This window comes from Numida meleagris, chromosome Z (genome assembly GCF_002078875.1).
Source record: "Numida meleagris isolate 19003 breed g44 Domestic line chromosome Z, NumMel1.0, whole genome shotgun sequence".
NCBI lineage: Eukaryota > Metazoa > Chordata > Aves > Galliformes > Numididae > Numida > Numida meleagris.
In genome coordinates, this window is record NC_034438.1 from 46,749,781 (window position 1) to 46,761,322 (window position 11,542).

The following is an 11,542-nucleotide window of genomic DNA, read 5'->3' on the forward strand; positions in this document are numbered from 1 at the left end:
GAACTTATGCATCAATGGGGAATTTATGTTGCCACTCCACGGACTGCCATTTTGATTCTGGCTAATGGTGGTGGCACAATATCTTGTTACAGGTAATGGTATGATCTAGAGAACCATCATCTTCTGCCTCATATTGACCAATAGGTCCTGATAAACTTGCATATGCTGTTCTTTCTGTTCCTGTGTGAACTTCTGTGGGACCCACCTGGCACAAACTTTGTGATATTGCAGCATTGCAACCAGTGTTTCCAACACACTGAAGCCGATATTCAGCTCTGAACACAGCACCCTGGTTGTAATCCACCAGTTTGTGCAGATGAGCTGATTGAGATGCTCTTCATTTTGTGGTGTGGCAGCTGTGCATGGCTGTCCAGAACTTGGCCGCTCTTTCCTGTCAATGTAATCACTGCTGAAACGCACTACCCACTGTTTCACTGTGCTCACATCTACTGTTTGGTTCCCATAAATGTTTAGCAAGTGGCTATGAATGTCACTGGGTGACTCTTTTTTTATTTTTTTATTTTTGCACGGAGGAAATAAATTACACACCCAAGTCAGATGCCAGTTTGTTAGGCTGCCCCTCTGCTGCCATCTGTCGCACAGCACCAAATGGAATACTGGTGGGAACGTTCAGCATCTGCTACCATACCACCAGCATCTGCCTCTGGTGTTGTGGGCCAAAATAATAAAATAGGAAGCATTAGTTTTGGAGCAGCCCTCATGCCTTGGGATATTCGTGTATTTTTATTCTCTTTCTGTAAACATACTATCCTACAAAACTTTTCCATTGGAAATACTGTAATATCACTCTGTAAAAATGTTTTTTTTTCTTGTTGAATGAGTAGCTAACAACAAAAAAAAAACAAACACTTCTATCTTGTCTGATCTCCAGAAATTCTTCAGACTCAAAACTGTAATTAGATCACATCTGTTTTGTTATGATGCCTTATTTATTGTCTTCATAGGTTTTCATGTTCTGAGTTGGCTCTGATAATTGAAGTCAGGAATTCCAACTAATCAGTTCTTCTGTAATGAAACAATACTTTGATTACAGTGCAGAGGGTTGTAGAAGCCATAGTAGCAATGATGTTATAAGCATTGTACCTTTTGAAATTCTCCCTCAGTTTTTATTGAAATAAATAAATTTGTATGAGAAGACTTTCACTGCAAATGGGAAATGTAGATCTTCAAATTGTAGAGGGAAGATAACCTTGTTGTTTCTCCCAGGTAACAGTGCTAGAGCAAGAGAGATAATTCAAGTTGTGCCAGGGGAGGTTCAGACTGGATATTAGGAAAAATCTCTTATCAGAAAGTGTGGTAAAACATTGGAACAGGCTGCCCAGGGAGGTGGGGGAGCCTCTGTTCTTGGAGGTTTTCAAAAAACATGTGGGACGTGGTTAGTTGGCATGGTGGTGATGAGTTGATGGTAGGACTAGTGATCTTCAAGGTCTTTTTCCCACCTTAATGACTCTATGATAAATGCAGTTTCAGACTTGCCTAGTAGATGTTTAGGGTTAAATTACAGCTGTAGGTATGTTTTGCGTATATATACTCTACATAACATATATAGAATCACCAAGACTGCCAAGGTCATCTAGTCCAACCACAGATCTACCACCAATATTTCCCACTAAACCATGTCCCTTAGTGCAACATATAAATGTTTCTTGAACGCCTCCAGGGACAGTGACTCAACCACCTCCCTGGGCAGCCTGTTCCACTGCCTGACCACTCTTTTGGAGAAGAAATTTTTCCTAACATCCAAGCTGAACCTCCCCTGGTACAACTTGAGGCTATTCCCTCTTGTCCTATTGCTAGTTACATGGGAGAAGAGGCTGACCCCCACCTTACCATGACCTTCTTTCGGGCAGTTGTAAAGAGCTAAAGGGTCTTCCCTGATTCTAATCTTCTCCAGACTAAACAGCCCCAGCTTCCTTAGTCACTCTCACTAAGACTTGTGCTCCAGACCCCTCACCACTTTTGTTGCTCTTCTCTGGACACGCTCCAGGGCCCCAATGTCTTTCTGGTGGTGAGGGTCCCAAAACTGGGCAAAGTACTTGAGGTGCAATCTCACCAGAGCTGAGTACAGAGGGATGATCACCTCCCTGCTCCTGCTGGAAACACTATGTGTGATACAAGCCAGGATGCCATCGGCCTTTGTGTCTAATTAGGCACACTGCTGGCTCATGCTCAGCTGAGCACATTGGCCAGCACCCCCAGGTCCAGTCATCCTGCCACTCTGCCCCAAGCCTGTAGCATTTCCTGGAGCTGTTGTGGCCAAAGTGCAGGACTCAGCACTTGATCTTGTTGAGCTTTATCCCATTGGCCTCAGCCCAGCAATCCAGTCTGTCCAGATCCCTCAGAAGGGCCTTCCTACCCCCAAGCAGATCAGCACTTCCTCCCACCTTGATGTCATCTGCAAACTTACTGAGGGTGCACTCAGTCCCCTAGTCCAGGTCTTCAAACAGGACAGGCCCCAGTACTGACCCCTGAGGAACACCACTCATGACCAGTCACCAGCTGGATTTAACTCCATTCACTGGGCCTGGCTTTCCAGCCAGCTCTTTAGCCAGCAAAGAGAGTACCTGTCCAGACCATGGGCTGCCAGCTTCTCCAGGAGAATGCTGTGGGAGACAGGATCAGAGGCTTTGCTGAATCCTAGGTAGTCTGTGTCAACAGCCTTTCCTTCACCTATCAAGTGAGTCACTTGATCATAGAAGGAGATCAGCCTGCCTTTCGTGAACTCATGCTGGCTGAACTTAAAATACTTGTGAATAATTTGCTTAACATATGATTTTTAGTATTCCATTTTGTATATTCAACAAAAAGACCCTTAAATATCTAGTCTGGTTTTAAATGCTGAATTTCTACCTTGTTTCATTCAAGTTATAATATTCCAATTAAAAAATGACACAGGCACTATCTTCCCACCTCTCAATCCCTCCCCCCCGAAAAAAAAACCCACAGCAGTAGTGAGCTGAGCAGGACTGACTGAGCCACATTTCCCCTGTTTACTCAATAATACGTAAGTGAGAAATTATGGGGATAAAACGTAGAATTCGGTATATAAAAGGGAACTGCCATTGTTTAAAATGGGGATTATTTAATGTGTGCATTTTCTGGACTAGAACTTTTAGATGTGAATTTTTACTGTAGATGCACCTGGGAATGCACAAGTATGGACAAATTTTAAGTATTTTTACATGTTTTCTTAGTGGAAAAATTCACATTTGGTATTTGTAGAAAACTGTAAAAAGTTATAGGTAGCTGCATTTGTGACAGCAAAATGTTTAAGTGCCTTAGTTTCTATTTGGAATATATTCAGAAAAATGTTGTCAAGCCCCTTTCTTTAGGCATTGTTAGCATTTTTCTATAACATTGTGAAAATAAAACCTATTCTCTTACAACTTGTATATGCTGTATTATTTCTACATGACTGAGTTTTATACTTCTCAGCTTAAAGGAATGCTGAAAAATAGCAGAGAATAGGTATGCAAGCCCCGAATGTATGAAAACATAGCTTTATTTATTCCTTTTGGCTTACACACTGCATACTGTTAAAACTGGTTTTGATCAGTCTAGCAGATGCAACTTAGCCACTCTTACCAAATATTAAACTGCATTGCCCAGTACTGAAATCATTCAGTACTGACTGGATAGTTCTAATGAGCAGGATACTCTCTGTGCTTGCTTTAGTTAATGTAAAACAACTTTCTCTTGTGCTGATAATACATGCCATGTTTTATGTAGTTATGTATACTCGTTTTCTCTGGTTACATGGATTCATTGACTCATCCATAAACAAATACTATAGCAAAGGTTTGTGGCAAACTTGTCATGCTTAATTTGAGTTTCTAAATGGAGCTCTTGAAGGGAGCTCTTGAAGTAGGCAGATATAAATATACAACTCAAGAAGAGGAGCCTATGGAGTTATTCGGATAGAGCTGCTCAGCAGAGGAAAAGAACACAATAGATTGCACAATCTTAAAGCACAAAGCTTTGTGAGCAGAACATTCAAAAAATATTAAAATTCAGAAATTGAACATTAAAGTATAGCAAATGGCAGGAGTTAAAGCTGTCTTTCAGACCTAATTTATCTTTTCCCTCTTGTTAACATGAATTCCAGAACTGTGAACAATCTCCTACCTCATTCAGTGCCAGTGTTCACATAATGGACAGTTCTTCAGCATTTTTCTCATCCATTGTTCTTAGCAAAACTGCTGCTTTTGAGATTGCAACTCTCTGCCAGTCTTCTAGTCAGAATCCAGGAAGTGCTGGATGTGTAAAATAGAACCAAAGTTGCCTATGTAAAGTTTTTGCCTTGCAAAGCTCTCTTTGGAGGTGGAATCATTTTCCACCCATCATTGATAAGAGTGGTTTATCATCTTAGCCTACACCTTGTTTTTTTCCCTTCAGAGAGAGGAGCCTTTTCTCCCATGTTCTGTTCTGCAGTCAGGGAGACAGGAGTGCAGGGGAGTGAACTGAGAGGACACAGGTGGTAGAGATGGAACATACATGACTCACTCTACCGGGAATATACAGATGTAGATGCCTAAGTCTAACTACATTTAGCTATAACAACTCAAAAGCAGCAGTGAAATGAGTAACTGAAGTTTCCTAGCTAGTCATTACCTTGCCAAATCCTCTAAAGAATGGTGTATGAATATGCTGTTGGAAGGAAATAATCAATAGGGAGCAGCTGTTGGACAGGGTTAAGTTTTTCTGCTCTTTTCAGTTCTGGAGAGTCAAATCAAAGGCTCAGATTTGTCTGTTAGAATTTATGAATATAGGGGCAAACATGAAAATGATCAGGAGAAAAGGCTAAGAGATCTGGGATAGCTCACCCTTGAGAATAGAATAGTGAGGGGGGAATCTTATAAATGCTTATAAATATCTAAAAGGCAGGAGTCAAGTGGATGGGGCCAGGATCTTTTCATTGGTGCTCAGTGACAGAACAAGAGGCAATAGGCACAAACTGGAACAAGCGAATTTTTATCTGAACATGAGAAAAATCTTCTTTACTTTGAGGGTGACAGAGTGCTGGCACAGGCTGCCCAGAGAGGCTGTGAAGTCTCTGTATCCAGAGATGTTCAAAACCCATCTGGATGCTTTCCTGTGAGACCTGCTGTAGGGAACATGCTGTACCATGGGCATTGTACTAGATGACCTCCAGAGGTCCCTTTCAACCTCTTTTGATTCTGTGACAATGTGCTACTCCTGTCAGATAAAAACAAATGCCTTTCCTGTTCTTTGCACTGGAAACTGCTGTTTTTTCACTTCCATACATACTATCACACCGATGTTTCCTACGCCCTGCCTCCTTTTCCTCTACCAGTAAAAAGGAAAAAAGGAAGAAAAACCCCTCTACATATCATAGACACCTTGTCCTCTGCTGAAATAGCAAGTTAGGAAAGTAACAAGTTACCTGCCAGGTGGTGAGTATTCCTTGTGGCACCAGAAAAATCACCCAGCATGGAACACTTTGTGGAGTGCAAGTCATTGATCAGCTGTTGCTCCCTATGCCAATGAGGAAGGACCAACACAAATCTTTATTTTCTGTTTCCTGTGTCAGTGTATCCGTCCCACATGAGTGCTGGAACTCTGCTTTCCAGCAAGCTGCTGAGTCTGTCCATGTTTCTAGAGCAAAAAGTGATTTGTTCCCCTGGGCTGTTCCTACGACAGCAATTTTCATTCATCCTACAGCTGCTAGTCATGGCTGTAAGTACCTGACTGCCCATCCCTGCTCTAGTATGAAGAGCGCTCAGATCAGAACATTGCGTGTTTGTTGCACTGTGCACAGACTACATCAAAGTCTCAGGTATAAACAGCGAGCAAAGAATGAAGCTTACAACCTGCTCCCTTCCATTAAAAACCTTTTGTGTGGTATCTAACTACTTAACATTTTGTTTATAGTTCTGATTAGTGGGGGAAAGGCAAAACCCAGGTATATATCATTCCATAACTGCTCAGTGTTGGAAAAGATAGCTGTTTTGGATGGAGATGAGCATATACTGATCTCCTTGGGGGTAATGGTCAAGTGACAGCAGGATCTGATTCCCAGGGGTTTATAATGAGGAGATGTATGGTTTTAAGATATAGTACTTCCAACTACCTTCCGAGGCTGGTGGTGTTCTGCAAACAGTAGCCACATAAAATGGGACTTAAGCAGAAAGAAAATTATCTGCTCAGCAGAGGGCAACAGCATGGCATTACAAGGCAGCACTCTCAAATTCTTTTGGAGGCCAGTATCAAGATAATCAAACAAACAGACATGAAAGGAAGCTGCAACTACAACCAGCAGCAATGTACACTCTCAGGCATCCGCTCCAAACAACTGAGAGCATAGATATCATGTAAATGACGACCACAGAACAACTGTACGGAAATTCATCCTTGTTCTTCATTCTGCTGTGGAGGCCACCACTCTCAACTCTGCCTACATGACATTGTTAAGTTCGGAGCCAGTCCTGACACGTTAAAGTCAAACTGTGCGTAAGGGACCAAAGAGGAAGGACACGAGATGCAATTTGAGCAGACAGACAGATGCAGGCAACATCCCTAAAAAGCAACTGAGTGCCCAGTTCACTCATTCTGGAGGTGAGACTGAAATACATAATTTCACTTTAAGATTAAAGAAAAATGCAAAAATGATTAACCAGAGAAATCTGCACTGGAATTGCACACTTCAAATCTAGCTGCCTATTTAAAATTATCTGTGTGTTAAAGAATGCTGAAGGTAGCAATTCCTCTCCCTATTCATCACCACCAAGCAGATCACAGTCCTAAAGCAGTCACTATTTTCCCAGAAAGAGGTTTTCTTCTCCAACAGGCAGTCTGAGTGAGTTTGTCGGTGCAGGGATGTTGGATAGGATTTTTGACACCCAGTTCAACTGACAGGTTTTTTAGTGACCTCTGCCAGCCTGTAAAGTTAATCCTACACAAGTTAATCCTTAAATTTATGATCATAGTTTGCATTTCAATGATGTTTTGGGGCATAACCCAGGATAAATATATAAGCAGCAACAGAAAAGTGCGGATATGAGAACACTGCCTCCCACATAGTTCAACTGGTATTTTCTTAAGTTTCTCGGCAGGGTTTTGATTTTTGAGTTGACTTTTAAAATCAGTGTATTTGGTACTTCAATCACATGAAGCCAAACACTTTAGGCATTTTATCTTACATTTGAACATTCTTAGAAGCTCCTAAAAGAAAGCTCAGCCTGACCATGTAAAGGAATGTTGAATATTTAAGAAACACTGCCGATCAAGTCTTTCCAGTCAATACTATACATCTATTCATGAACCTATTCAATGAAAACTTTAATAAAGACATGTGAGCAGTGAAATTATTGTTTTGTCTGGAAAGAAAGGTTGAAAAGAAACTAAAGCTTTCCTTTAGACATGTTATCGTGCTTACAACAATCCTCAGTTTTGAGGATGTCAAAAATCCTGTGATCTTTGCTGAAACAAAAACCTAGTGATGGGAAGAACTTTTCAGTGGACACAAATAAGCACCAAAAGTGCCACTAAGGGAAGCTGAGAATGTGGTTGTATAGACACATACTCATCAGTTTTCCAAACATTACTATTTTCCCTAAGTCTAAGTGAGTGCTGAGATATCTTAATATGAGAGTTTAACCACTGTGATAAAACATGAAGGCTTACAAAATTAGAAAATAAAAAAAATACTATTTCAAGATTTTCATGACATACACTTACCCACCATTCTTCCTCAGAAAACTTCACATTAACGCAACAATGCAGAGCTTGGAGGTAACCAAACAACACAACATTCTTTTACACATTGCAGAATCACCAGGTTATGTTGCCAGATTTTTGCAAGAGCTATATGTTTCATAGTACTCAATTTTAGCATTGGTAATTTGTTACTAACTACATGACAAATCAACCACTGAGGCTAAATCACTTTTAAACCTAATTACAACCCACTCATTTAAGGATTACACAGAAATGGAACTGCCAAAAAATTAGCAGTGTAGCAGCATTACAACATTGCTATGCTTAGCCTAATAATCTAACATGATAACATTATTTTAAACATCCTGGTAATTCTCCAGCAGTGGCTGAGCCTGGACAAAGTGCTCTGTTAATCATCAGATATTGCTTCCAGTACTTGAAAAGTATGCAGATGTAAGGTGCTCTGCCAGAACTCCAGCAGGAAAAAGAGAAAAAATACACAGAAGACAGAGAACACTGCCCAGCAAAGCCAAGTACATAGGACACCTATGACCACCCAGCAAGAAGCAGAGTCAAGTAACTCTGGACTAAGTACAAAGTCACCAAAAGATGTCCTCACAGGCAAGTCATGTAGACCTGAAAAAGCAATGGCAGACCAAAAAACAAAAACAAACAAACAAACAAACAAAAACCTTAGCATTCTAATCTCTTTCCACCACATGCTTGTTGCTGAAAGGTGCAGTCACACAAAAAGTAACTTCTCATTCTCAACTTTCTGTTAAGAATAAAATACAAGTGTATCAACTTCTGGCAGATGAGAACATTTATCTTTGTCACTTAAGACACAGGAAGTATTTCTGTACCAATGCCAAACCTTTATAATCCCAAATATAAACCTATTCCAGCTACAGGCCGATTCTTGAAATTTGAGTTCCTTTATTAATTAAAGGTTCTTTAGCTTCAGCTGTGAAACTAAGAACCACCACTGAGAAACACTGTACATATCAAACTGGGCACCGTTTAGAGAACTACTTCATGAACTAGAAAAAATGGGAAACAAAGTCTAACCACTTGCACACCTATACCTATGTGGTTACTGTATTTCTGTATAATTTGTAATAAACCCTGTAATACCCCTAGAAAACATAACAAGAACTACCAACAGAGCACATTTCAGACTGACTCAACTATGTGACTTTCAAGCTCATCCATCTGATGTGTTAAGAGAAGATTCCTCACCCCATGAATTCACCAGTGTCAAATTACTTTCTCGCTGTAAATTGCAGTTTGTATATTCTGTTGATAGTTTTTGGCAGGTTCTCTATGGCATTCAATGGACAACATGATAAACATGTTTGAGTACTCAGAGTGGCCTTCAGCTATTTGCTTGTGCAATACAGGCAGGGCATTTTACAGCTAAGAAAGCACAAAGAAAAGGTAATACTTGGAGTAGAGGTTTCAGTGGAGAGACATAAACAAGAAAGGTGGACAAGGTAGATATAAAACCAAAGAGAAAGAAAAGAGGATGGAGACAGAGGTAGGCATGAACTGAAGTACAGAGAGGACAAGCTGTTAAGTACAGAGGCACAGAAATGGTACATAAAAACCAGGCAGAAAATGAAACATAGAAAAAAAAAGAAACTCTTCTTTAAGAAGACTGTTTCCCATGAAGTTAAAATACCCCTTCTCCCTCATACATTGTTAAAGTGACACATACATTCTTGCCAAGGTGCTCATGTTGGTAAGCACATACTTAGCTCCAAGAACCCTCTCTCAATACCTTTTTTTTCCCCTTCATCTCATTTTGCATACATGAAGTCACACCATGGGTAAGGCACTCCAGAAGTCCTACCCGTGTTTGTATTTTTTTACAGGTTTAGACTGATTACCTTACCTGTTGTCATGGTTTTATGATTTTTGGTTATTGGGATTCCACATCATAACATCATGTATTGTATGTACCTTATTCTCAGAAGAGAAGAACTACAACATTCCCCAGAGGACTTTGCTGCCCTGTTACCATTTTCTGGTCAGAGGGAAAGATAAAACTGTTTGCAGATCACAGGACATTCCTTCTTCTTCTTGTCCTGTCTCTCATCCCAGCAACATCTCACTCCTCAGCCGTCTCACCACTGGTACTGGAGTAAGGCCTACCTTAATTTTGGAACTTTCTCATTGGATAGGATTTATTAGCTTAAATTGTAATTTTATTGTATTATATTGTGTTATTTTGCATTCCAATATCTTATTTAGTAAATTAGTTTGTTTCTCCTCAGATCATTGCTGCTGTTTTGTTTTTAGGCCCATCTCCCTACTCTTTTTCCCTTTTCCCTTTCCTGGGGCGTGGGTCCATGGGTCCTCCGCCCCAATAGGCATGGAACTGGGCCAAACCTGCCTGATACCTGTAGGGACCATAAAATACATCTGTGGTCTGAATGGACACCAAATGTATGATGCAGACTTTGAACAGCAATGAACAGAGCTAGTATGAGCAAGAAGCCAACAACAAAAGCAACTGTGCATTTGGGAGACTGGAACACATCCTGAGGCACCTAATTCTGTATAGGATACAACCTCTTTGAAAGCTCATATATTGCATACATAAAATATTCAAGAATAAAAAACTTCAGTGAATTCTACTCACTATTGCAGCAAAGCAGATCTACTGCTTTTCTTTTCTGGATGGACCCTAGAATCAACAATCAGGAACATCAATTTTAAGAACTGCTGTCTACAAAAACTGTTTGAGCAAAGATGAGAGAAAAGAGTAAAAACCTGTTCAACATGTCTTTTTGAGCAGAACTCACCGTAATGAAAAACTTAAGACTGAAACAGGAGCAAGACCTCGAACTTGAGATAACAGCTTAACAACCCCTTCTAATTTTATTATGCAGGCAGCCACAGGTCATACTCCCTACACTTCTCTCCCAGAACTTCTCTCCCAAGGAGAAAAAAACTGATACAACACCTCACCCAGATCAAATTGCCAGAGGCAGTATAATGCAGCCAATTATGATTCTGAATTTAAAAAAAAAAAAAAAAAAAAAACAGTAACTGCAGTATTAAACATGCATATTGTTGTATTATATTATTTATGTTCCCTGAAAGGTTGTCTTGGTTAAAAAAGAAGTTGTAGGTCTCTGCTTCATACTGAAAAAGTTTAAGTAGCTGGCTTTTCATCAGGGAAAAAAGGCACGTTGGGCTTAAATGCTTTGTGATTCTAACTTAAAACGTAAGAGATGTTTAGATACTGGACAGTACTACCTTAGTTTCGTTAATTTGGTGAAAATGCAAACATTGATTTTCTACTGTCTTAAATCAGCATTTTTGGGCAATTTGTACATATAATTTTCAACATTTCTTTCCCACCCTCAAATTTTGTTCACCATCTGCCAAACTGTTTGCAGAAACTGGTGTAAAGAGTCAACTCCTCTTTGATGATGTGAAGACTGTCTGAAAGTACAAAGTTTTACCCACCTCTTTAAAACTAGATTTGCTTTTAAAACAGATGACACCAGTTTTTCATTAAACAGAGATCTTACATTCTTATACCCCTGCTAGAGGTTTATATTTTATCCTCTAAAACAAACCAGAGAAATGGTTTACTCAGTTTGTTATCACCATCTTTTCCCATACAGGTGAGGGAATGCTGCCATTATATGCCACTCTCCAGGCTTTCATAAAAAAAAAACAGTCTATAAAATTAGTATGTGAGCTCTTTTCCTTAGAGCTTATTAAAAGGTAAATATTTGGACCACTGCTAGCCCCTAATTGTACCAAAGTCAAACAAGAAATATATATAGCAACCAAGAAATTGTATATTAATGCAAAGACCAGCCTGATT